Below are 10,509 nucleotides of genomic sequence, written 5' to 3'. Positions count from 1 at the left end.
TTTTGTTACTGTGTCTCTTTGAGGAATAAAGAATGTCTGTTTCTACATGCTGCCCTCTCCGGCATTCATTTTATGATCCTTGTATTTATGATCTCTATAACGCTGATATCATGACTGAGCTAACATTTTTGGCCCTGATCCAGCAAGCAGATCTGTGATTACACTGAAGTGCTGTGTCTGCCTAAGGAGATCAGATTGGGGATTTATGTTATACTACTTTCTGCCTGTCAACAGAGCTAATTAGCCCAGCCCCAGCAGTTATGCTGCTCCCCCTTTGGAAGGGAGCACATATGGAACAGCTCAGTGTGTTGCACAATGAAGCCATCTGGCACAGAAAGGTAAGGGTATGGGAGTACAGGCCACTCTGAGATGAATGTTTTATTTATTCTTTAATGGGCCTTTATTTCTTTGGTGCATTAGAAGAACATGCTTTATATCCCACAATCCTGGACAATAACTGAGAAACTCTATGGCGTTATTAGATGACTCTCCATTCTTAATTAAAGCACTAGTGAATTATGATAGGTATAAAAGTAAAGAACAATCCTCATCTGCTCTCTTGAGGTACAAACAAACAAGAGAACAAACAAACATGAGCGTTTTTACCACAAGTTAAATAGATGTCCAACATAGCCAAGTGCAAGCATGGAAAGCACAGGGAAATCATTACTTAAAAACAGAAGTAGAAGGGCCCAGGCAGCAAAGATAATCTTGCAGACTACACCTATAAGGCCCTCTATATTTTCTAAATTTATAATGCCTTCTCTAGAATCCAAAATTAGCTGTCCCATGGACTTTGAACATTTGTAGAGATTCAGTGCCTGAGGTCTTAAGGAGAATTTCCTAAAGATTTTTTTTCTAATTTACTTTGACTTAAATGATAGGCAGGGCTTCTACCTTAATGGATTTCTTTTATATTCATTTTGGCTCATTAAGAATAAAATATACTCTTTTACAATGACCTTGTTTTCTCGAATCATATAGGATTTAGAACCCTAAAACTGTTGTGCACATTCAAGAATTACTGAGCTATTCCTCAAAGAAACAAACACTGTAATACTATTGCCCAGGACCACCCCAAAAGGACGAAGAGTCTGATACAAGGGTCTCAGTACTTTGAAACGTCATGATGACTGAAGGAGATGGAAAAGGGGGAGCAGTGGAAACAGCGTATCATGGATCAAATCAAGAATCCAGAGCCACTCACCCCACATGGAAACACATGCCCGAGTTGCAGTAGGACCTGTTGATCCCAGACTGGCCTTGTCAGACATCTTCAGGCCCACAAATAAGACAATCATGGAAGACAATCATCCTCAACTGCAAGGGATTGCTGCTGCTGGCTGTCACATGTTGAATATTTTAAGTTTAAACCTTATACTCTTAAAGTTTAGGCTTGGTGGGCTTTATCTTTTTTAACATAACACTAGGAAACTGAATTACAATGCATTCCATTTATTTGGTCTTGAATAATAGTCACAGTCCATATGGTCCTTGACTTCGATTGCACTTTTGTATAAACAAGGAAGTGAAATTGTTTCATGAATTTATTGTGTGAACTTTTCCTTGATACCATTAAAGAACATGATCCTGTGCTTCTTAATCCATACTTGAAGACTTAATGGACTTAATCCCTTGAAGATTAATACAGGTAGACGAGGTCAGGGAGCATGTTCTCCATGGTATTTTCTATGACCCATTGCCCTACAGACAAGAAAGTCCTGAGAAAGTGGGAACTGCACGCATCCTTATGGCAAAGGAAGCAGTTCCCTTCCATTGCTATAGAAGACAGATTTAAGTCTGCTGTGCACCTCCGCTCAACAGTTATGCCAGTAAAACGTGTGTGTAAACGTTCTATTGATATCAATGAAAGTCTGAGTGGAAAACGTTCTGCACTTGTCTGGCACAGATGTAAGTAGCTACATATGGTTCAAGGCAGTGGAGAATCAGGCTCAATGAATTTGGAGGATGTATGTTTATCTATTTTTTAATTTTTTTTTTAGATTTATATCCCATCCTATTTAAAAGGCTCAGAGCAGTGACGTGATTCGTGCCTGTTCAAAAGAGAAGAAAAGCCTCCAGTCACTATTGGTTTCCTTAACTCTGACTCTAGGCCTATAGATTTAATCTTTGAGCTAACTGTATCACATTGTTGCATAGCCCTACAGCATGTATTTGTAATCACTAATGAGAGAAATGCACTAATGAGAGAAATGCACCTTCAGTATACAATGGTGTTTTATGACAGCTGATTTATTTTTAATAAGAAATTGGCATGGATTGCAATAACTTTAATATAGTCCCTTTCACAGTTTTTCAGCCAAAGTCCTCTCTGAAACCAAGTCTGACTTGGGTTCCTGCTTCACCTACACTTTACACTGTTTTCAATAGCTACAGAATATAAAATGAAGCTGCACAGAAAGCTTGCTAATAAGCCACAAAGTACTTGGGGAGAATCAGTAGGGGAATACATTGAGGATATTTCTAGTTACACTACCTTGAAAAGTGTCATAGAGTTCATGATGTTGTGAGATGCTGGATGGTTAATGCTCCAGGCAAAACAGGAGCAAGTCTCCAAGTAAGCAAAGTTAAACAGCTGTCTTATTGTCAAAGTCACCTACTTGGTCTTTGTGAAACCTTCAGCTACTTATCCCAAATGCTGTATGATATTCAGCAAGTTGATTTTAAACAACTTGTTCTTTTGGCTGCTTAAGGTATCTGGCAGTCTCAGTTCATCAGTACATTAGGCAGACCAGATGATTTAGCAATTAGGGCAATTGCTAGGACTCAGGATATCTGGTGTCAGTAAACTAGGGAGTGTTCCCCCTCTGCTCCCCCCCACAAATCCCACATCTCACTTTGGCCAGTACAAAACAGCAGCATTGCTATCTCCATTTCCCTGACCTGTCTTCCAAGGGTACCACCATAGTCCTTCACAGACTTAGGATCACTTTGGGTGATTTATGGTCTCAAGTAATAATAATCATTATTATTATGATTATTATGATTATTAAGTCATTAAATAGAATCCATTTATCCTACCATGCTAAGTCCACAAACAGCACATCAACACACATACCACAGTTCTGGCATCTTCTGCCATTTCTATATCTTTATATATATATATTAAGAACCAGACTCTGCCACCTTTTCCAATAGAGGCCTTCCTTCCCACTAAGAACTTCCAGACTCTGGCTACAAATTGAAGTCCTTCACTAGCTTCCTTGGTCCTCTACCCACTCTGGCTCTCTAGAGACAGCTTAGAGAAGTCAGTAGGTAAGTCTTCCACTGACCCCTGACTCTCAGCCCACTCTTGGAAGTCTTTTGGTTTCATTTTAGATAAAGCAGACACTTCATCTACTGATTACTTGCTTCTCTAGCCACCAAACTTTGATGCTTTTCCTAACTTTAGCCTTTCCCAGCCTTCATTCTTCAGCTCAAGAAAGCTCGTAGGCAATCCCCACTTCTGCTCACAAGCCTTCAAAGACATCTGTCCAGATCTTAGCTAAATATCCTCTGAAGAACCTTTCCTACCACCCCCCCATAGCAAACTCTCCCTTCTGGAAATATTTAACTCCCTTGTTCTCTTCCTCCATGTATTAGTTTCATGTGCTATCCCACCTATCTAATCTGGTCCACCTACTCTGTCACAAGGGAACTAGTTCTACTTAATTTAAAGGGGGAAGTAACACTGTAATAACCTGAACCTAATAATTCACTGCAGAATTCCTGGGTGACTTTAGGCAACTCACTTAGGGCATAGATATACAGACAACTTACTTCAGGGTGTAAAGGGATGGAGTTGTGCTATGATCAGCTATTATGGAGTCAATATTCTTGGGCATACTTTCATGCCATGGTAAATGTAAGATAACTCACACTTGTAAGATAATGTAACTCACACTTGTAAGAAATGTAAGATAACTAACACTTCTTTCTCTGAAGGCTGAGATACTAGGGCTGTGCGAAGCTTCTGTCCCTGATTCGATTCAGCAGCGATTCAGCCCGATTCGGTAGCCAAATCTTCAAATCTGAATCAAATCAGGAGACCCTTTAATCTCTCTGAATTGAATCGAAACCCTGTGAATCGATTCAGAGAGATTTGGAAAGATTTGGTGACTTGGACATAGACACAGCTTTAAATGGCTTTTCTACATACCTCAAGGTACCAGGTGTGGGTCGTGAATGCTGTGATGCTGGGGCGGATGGCGCATCCCACAGGAGCATGGGGGAGAGTGGGGGTCCCCAGCATGCTCAGCAGTAGAGCAGAAGTACTTCTGGTCCACTTCTGGGTTCGCTGCCGAGCATGTGGGGGGCCCCCTCACACTCCTGTGGGACACCCCATCTGCCCCATCATTGCACGAGCCCCGCCTGGTACCTCGAAGTATGTACAAAAAATATTTAAAGCTGTGTCTATGCCTAAATTGCTGATTCTTCGAATCAGTATTGAATCTTCAGATTCCGATTCAGCAGAATCGAATCAGGGACAGCAATCTGAATCAACTAATTGATTCACTGTCCCCAATTTGGGCCAAACCTGAATCCATATCGACTTGGCCTGTTTTGCACACCCCCTATGAGATACTATAGGGTAAATTGAGCACACAAGCAGCTGTAAAGCAGCTGAAATGGTAAATCCCCCCCTCTCCTTAGAGTTTCTGTCTGCCAAACATGGTTACAGCACTCCCCTATCACCTAGGAATGTTGTGTATAAATACACTGAACTATAAACACTTCAAAGGTTGTGAGGCACAAGATACTTTCAGATGGGAGAGTGTCAGATAAATAACTCTCAAACTATGTTCGGGAAAAGCTAAAGCACAGAGATATTTATTGCCTTCTTCATTTTAGTTGCTTCAGGATTTGGCATTATTTTGCAGTGTCATTTGGAGTTCCTCTGCAAGAAAGATATTTTTATGGACATATAAGGCATTGTTCTCCTTATTATCATTGCACTTATGCAGGGGATGACATATGAAAGCAGTATACTGTCAGAGACCTTTTGTTTTATTAGGAAGTTCTGTTTCCCACATGCTGATGCAGCATCCCAGCAATATATTGCCTTGTAAAGATGATACTTAATTTCCTCTATTTCTAAAGAGAAAATTTCCTTCTTGAAAAGCCCTCCTTCAGCCCACTGAAGGAGACATAAAGCTAATACACATTTCTGGAAGTTTTTCCAGTTGATTACTTAGTTTGGTGATCCACTGACTTTTGTTCATCAATATCAGGATATAGTATAATTGAAAACAGTAGAAACTTTGTTCTGTCTTCTGTGTGTTCAGATTTTTATGCTTCTAGAGAAAAGGGTTAATGGCCCTTTTGAAAAGCCATTTTCTCTGGTTGGGGTATAGAGCCTACAGAAAACACTTGTCATAGTATTTGCATAATAGTATTTGCATATTATCATCCACATATTCACATATCCACCTATACATGTAGATGAGCTTAACTTATACAGGTATTTTTTGGTTTTGATATTCGCTCATTGTCAGAACACTCAAAATACATCTGGTACATCAATCTTCTAGGAAAAGCATTCTGGGAAACCCATAGGTAATATCAGATAGTGAGTTCTGCTGGCTCCTACTGTTGAGGTAGCAACTCTCCATCTGGTACACCAGCTTAACAGTGGTTTGGCACTGACTATTGACTATTGCCTACCAAAATGACCACCATTAAGACCATAGGATCACAGAGAACTAGGAAGGAAAGGGACCTCGCAAGTTCATCTAGTTTAGCTTTCTGTTCAAGACAGGATTGTCCCTAACTAAACCATCCATGCCAAGTCCTTGTCCAACCAGCTTTTGAAAATTTCTGAGGATGGAAATGTCACAATCGCTCTAGTTATCCTGTTCTAATGTTTGAGCACCCTTATAGGGTAGTCTTTGCTTCCTTGTGATTCTCCATCTCCTGATATCCAGCTCTTGCCTCCTACCCTGTAATTAGATTGTCACCTCTTTAAGGAAGGGTCTGTCCTTTACTTTTGTGCTTGTACAGCACCTAGTGCTGGTCTTTCACTGTCATTCCCAGGTAGTACTAAATTATAAAACAAAATAATCACAGAAACAACCCCTCAAATATCAGTTTGACTATTGAGGGTTTTTATAGTGGCAGAAACTTGTGTGGCCCTGTTTCCCCCTGCATGATGCTCACATGACCAATATTTGGGATTTGGTTCTCGCTGGAGCAACAGTTTGGAAGCAGAGGAATTGCTGATAGTCAGCGATTGGATTGTGCCAAGATGCCATGCTTGGAAGTGTTAATGCATTGCTATTATTTCCATGGGTGGTCTTGGGTTTTCAGGGCTTTTGTGACTTCTTGTTCAATCCCGTTGTGCCCAAGGGCAAAAGTACAGGTGCAGCTGATGGAGAGCTTAGATTGCTAAATTGTGAATACTTGTAAAGCTACAACGCTGGAAGAGAACCTGGCTTTAATCTCAGCTTCCAGGGAAGTCTGTTGGGCTGGCAAGGAAACCCAGAATGTTATTTTTAAAGATACTTTTGGGAATAACTTTGATCATAATTCTATTGCCTATACATTAAAAGATAATGTAATAGCTGAGACCGGTAAGGAATCCATGACGGCACATCTTCTGAAATGGAATACCAGCCAATAGCAAAGCTGCTTTATGTGTGGCTATATATGTGAGGCTATATGTGTGGAGGTGGTAGGCCAGAAAAAGAACAATTCTCCAGCAAAGACCAGGCCTAATAGAACTAGATAAAACATTTAATCTCTGAGATGTTACTCTGTGGTAGCTATGGAAGGAGGCCCTGGAGACTAGTTGAAAGGGGAAAGGGTAAGAAACAAGTTTGGAAAAGAGGTTGGGAAAGGAACAGCAGAAAAAAACAAACTATAGGGCAGAGAGTTTGTAATTGTAGTCACCTTTCTTAATGGAAGATACCTTTATGTGCTTCAATCCCTGAAGCAACTTTGAAAAATCTCAGCCCAAAAGAAAGAATAATATAGGTGGGCTCGGAGCCTTCCTATGTTTCATTACTTGTAAATGATTTATATCAAAGTGAAAAATTATCAGCATGCTAGAGACAGACTATTTGAAACTATACTGAGGGGGCTGTTCAAGATATATAGGAAGTGTATTTGACCCACCAAGACTTCATGATAATGGCTGGTGAAGTAATTAGTGCCTTGGGTGCAGTCTTGATCTTCTTTATTGAGGTAGGCATTCAGTTGTGCTTTTTTCTAGTATTTTTTCCTATTTATGGAATATGAATTTCTTTTAAAAGCATGTTTAATGATGTTGGAAGCTGTTTCCTAATGATATACTGTACTAAAAGCTTTTCCATCTTGCACTGCATTAGCTCATGGCTCCATGAAAGAATGGGCCTTTTACTTAGGCCTTGCTCTTTTATTAATAAATAATAATAATAAAGGTTCTTCTGGTTCTTAAAGTAACTCTACTTCTAGCAATTATTCAAGCACACAAAAACATTTGGTCTAGTCTCTGGTTTACACACTTTGGGCCTAAAACAACTTTGGTTTATTGCTATTAGGATATAAACTGACTTGCCTGAAGTGGATTTCATAACAATGGAGGAAAAAACCAATTGAAATTGCAGATATATCAATAACCCTTGGGTCTCTCTCTTCATGTTTATAATCCTATGTTTCAGGATAAACCAGGTTTACATAATGGAGATAAGAAGAAAATTTTCCATATAGTTTTTTTTACTACCATTGCATTTTCTTGGAGGATGTCTGAATCATGTAGTATAGACCACTGTCAGTAGCAGATACTGGGTGGAATGGTATTCAAGCCAGTGTGGCATTTTCCATGGTCCCACATCTGCATTTCCCTTCAGGAAATATTTCTTATATACTGTTGGATACATCATAATGGAAGAATTTCTACAGAGCCACACATCTGTCTTCATGCAGATGTTCTTTCTGTATGTTTCTTCCCTCTTTCTTTATTTAAAAGAATAGGATTGTCTCTAGCGTTACCAATAAAGGGCTGAAAGGGTTAATTATCAAATATCCCAAAACACTGAGAAACTAAATCAAATCAAAATGTCTTGACTTGGCTCCTTTTTTGCACATTATGTACCTTTCAGAATTTAAGCTTTTAAATTAAGAGGCTCAAATGTACAGTACTTCACATACACATAATCAGGAAAACCTGCTTTTCTCTAAGGTCGGTAAGAACAAGGATAGTGCAAAAACTCACCGGGACATAAAAACTGGCTACAAAAAAAATCTGTTTATGTGATGCATTTTCCACTGCCTGGTGCAATCAGTACATTTCAAACAGTAACTTTATGTCCTTATTTCAAGAACTGTGCCTTTGCTCTGGAGTGACTTCACAGGAGCTGATAGCATTGCACTAGATTTACACCAGTGGGAGGGGAAAAAAATGGTCCTGTTCTCAGAAGAGCCCTTCATTAGGGGTATGCGAAATGGGCTGTATTCGATTCAGATTCGGATTCGGCCTGAATTGGGGACAGTAAGTTGATTAGTTGATTCAGATCACTGTCCCTGATTTGATTTGGCTGAATCCAAATCTGAAAATTTGATGCTGATTCGGAGAATTATTGGAAAAATTGATGCACATGCAAGCAGCGCACCCAGAAGCAATAAACTCTGCCATGACATGAGCTAGAGTTTATTGCGTCATGTTAATTGTACATGTAGATGTGCACTTTGCCAACAAGTCTGATTTTAATCTTCCTATATCAGTCCTACAACATATCTTCATTGACTTAGGTGGAGCTACTCCCATATTAGTCCAGTGAAAATGAGAAGAACTTGTGTCCACTTTCTTTAAAGAATGCATTTGTCTATATAAACAGCATATCAGTGTTAGTTGTGGAGCTATGAGTTAGCAGAAGGGAGTGGGGCAGCCTAACCTTGAGTCATCCTGTTAATCCATTTATTTTCCAGTTCTCTTCCAATTCTAATGTACATACATCTACTGAGCAAACTGCTCTGAGGAAATGATCTATTGATTACTGACCTTTTGAATCATGATACACAAAGGACTTGGGAGCTTGAAACCACAAGCAAAATAGATTGCATTGTACCAAGCACTTACGAAAGCCAAGGACATTACCATTGCTTCCCTTTCACCAGCTAAAAATCTCAATACCATGACGACTACAACAAATCAGGCATAAAGCATCCTAAGGGAGAAGTGCAATTACCAATGAGGCAAAAATTAGGGAATGTCACCTTCCAAGCCTGAAATGCTTAGATCAAGCAAACAGTCCTGCAGTATCCAAAATGCTCATAGAAACAGATAGCACAAAAACAATGTGACTGTGCAGCCTACGGTTTTACTCATTTAGAGTCTGATCTGACACTCCCTAGAGCCAATGCAAAGCTTCTCCTTGGCTTCAATGGCTTTGGAGCAGGTTCATGTTTTTCTCTTTTTCTGAAGGAAATGTTGTGTCTTGGAGAAGCACTGTATGTTTGTTTTGATATTTGAAATAATTATATTAGTGACTTCTGAGTGAATGCAATTCAGTTATGTGTAGGACATTTAAAGGGGGACTGAAGATCTTTAGGATATATTTCCTATTAATGACAGATGTGGCTACTTACCGGGTTGAATACTGATATATACTCAAGAAACAAATGCACGCACTTCACACCTCAGAAACTTCCCTCCCAGTTCTTGAATTCTATTGGTGAAAACCCAGTTGTGTGTCTGTAAATAAATATGTATTATTACTTGTTCAAGTGGGAATGTTTTAGTATCGACCTCATTTGCAAATATAAATGAAAGTATAGGCAAAATATAATCCTGACTTCGAATCATAGAATCACAGAAAATTAGAGTTGGAAGGGACCTCAGGAGGTGATCTAATCCAACCCCCTGCTCAAGGCAGGACCATCCTGAATTAGATCATCCCAGAAAAGGCTTTGTTGAGCTGGGTCTTAAAAACCTCCAAGGATGGAGAGTCCACAACCTCTTTGGGTAACCTGTTCCAGTGTTTTACTACCCTTGTAGTGAGAAAATTCTTCCTAATATCTAACTTTAACTTCCCTTGCTGCATCTTGAGACCATTGCTCCTTGTTCTATCACCTGTCACCAGTGAGAACAGTTTAGCTCCATCCTCTATCGAAGCTCCCTTTAGGTAGCTGAAGGCTACTATTAAATCCCCTCCCAGTCCTTTCTTCTCTAGACTAAATAAGCCCAGTTCTCTCAATCTCTCTTCATAAGTCATGTACCCTAGCTCTCAAACCATTTTCATTGCCCTCCACTGGACTCTCTCCAAATTGTTCACATCCTTTCTGTAATGGGGGTCCCAAAACTGAACTGGATGTGGCTTCACCAGTGCTGAATAGAGGGGAATAATCACTTCCTGTGCCCTGCTTGCAACACTCCTATCAATGCAGCGCAGTATGCCATTAGCCTTCTTGGCAACAAGGGAACACTGCTGGCTCATATTCAGCTTTTTGTCCACTGTAACCCCCAGGACCTTTTCTGCAGAGCTGCTGCCCAGCCAGTCAGCCCCCAGCCTGTACTGGGGCATGGGGTTGTTC

The sequence above is a fragment of the Alligator mississippiensis genome, chromosome 7 (assembly GCF_030867095.1).
Source record: "Alligator mississippiensis isolate rAllMis1 chromosome 7, rAllMis1, whole genome shotgun sequence".
Taxonomy (NCBI): Eukaryota; Metazoa; Chordata; order Crocodylia; family Alligatoridae; genus Alligator; species Alligator mississippiensis.
This window is presented reverse-complemented; position numbering follows the sequence as displayed.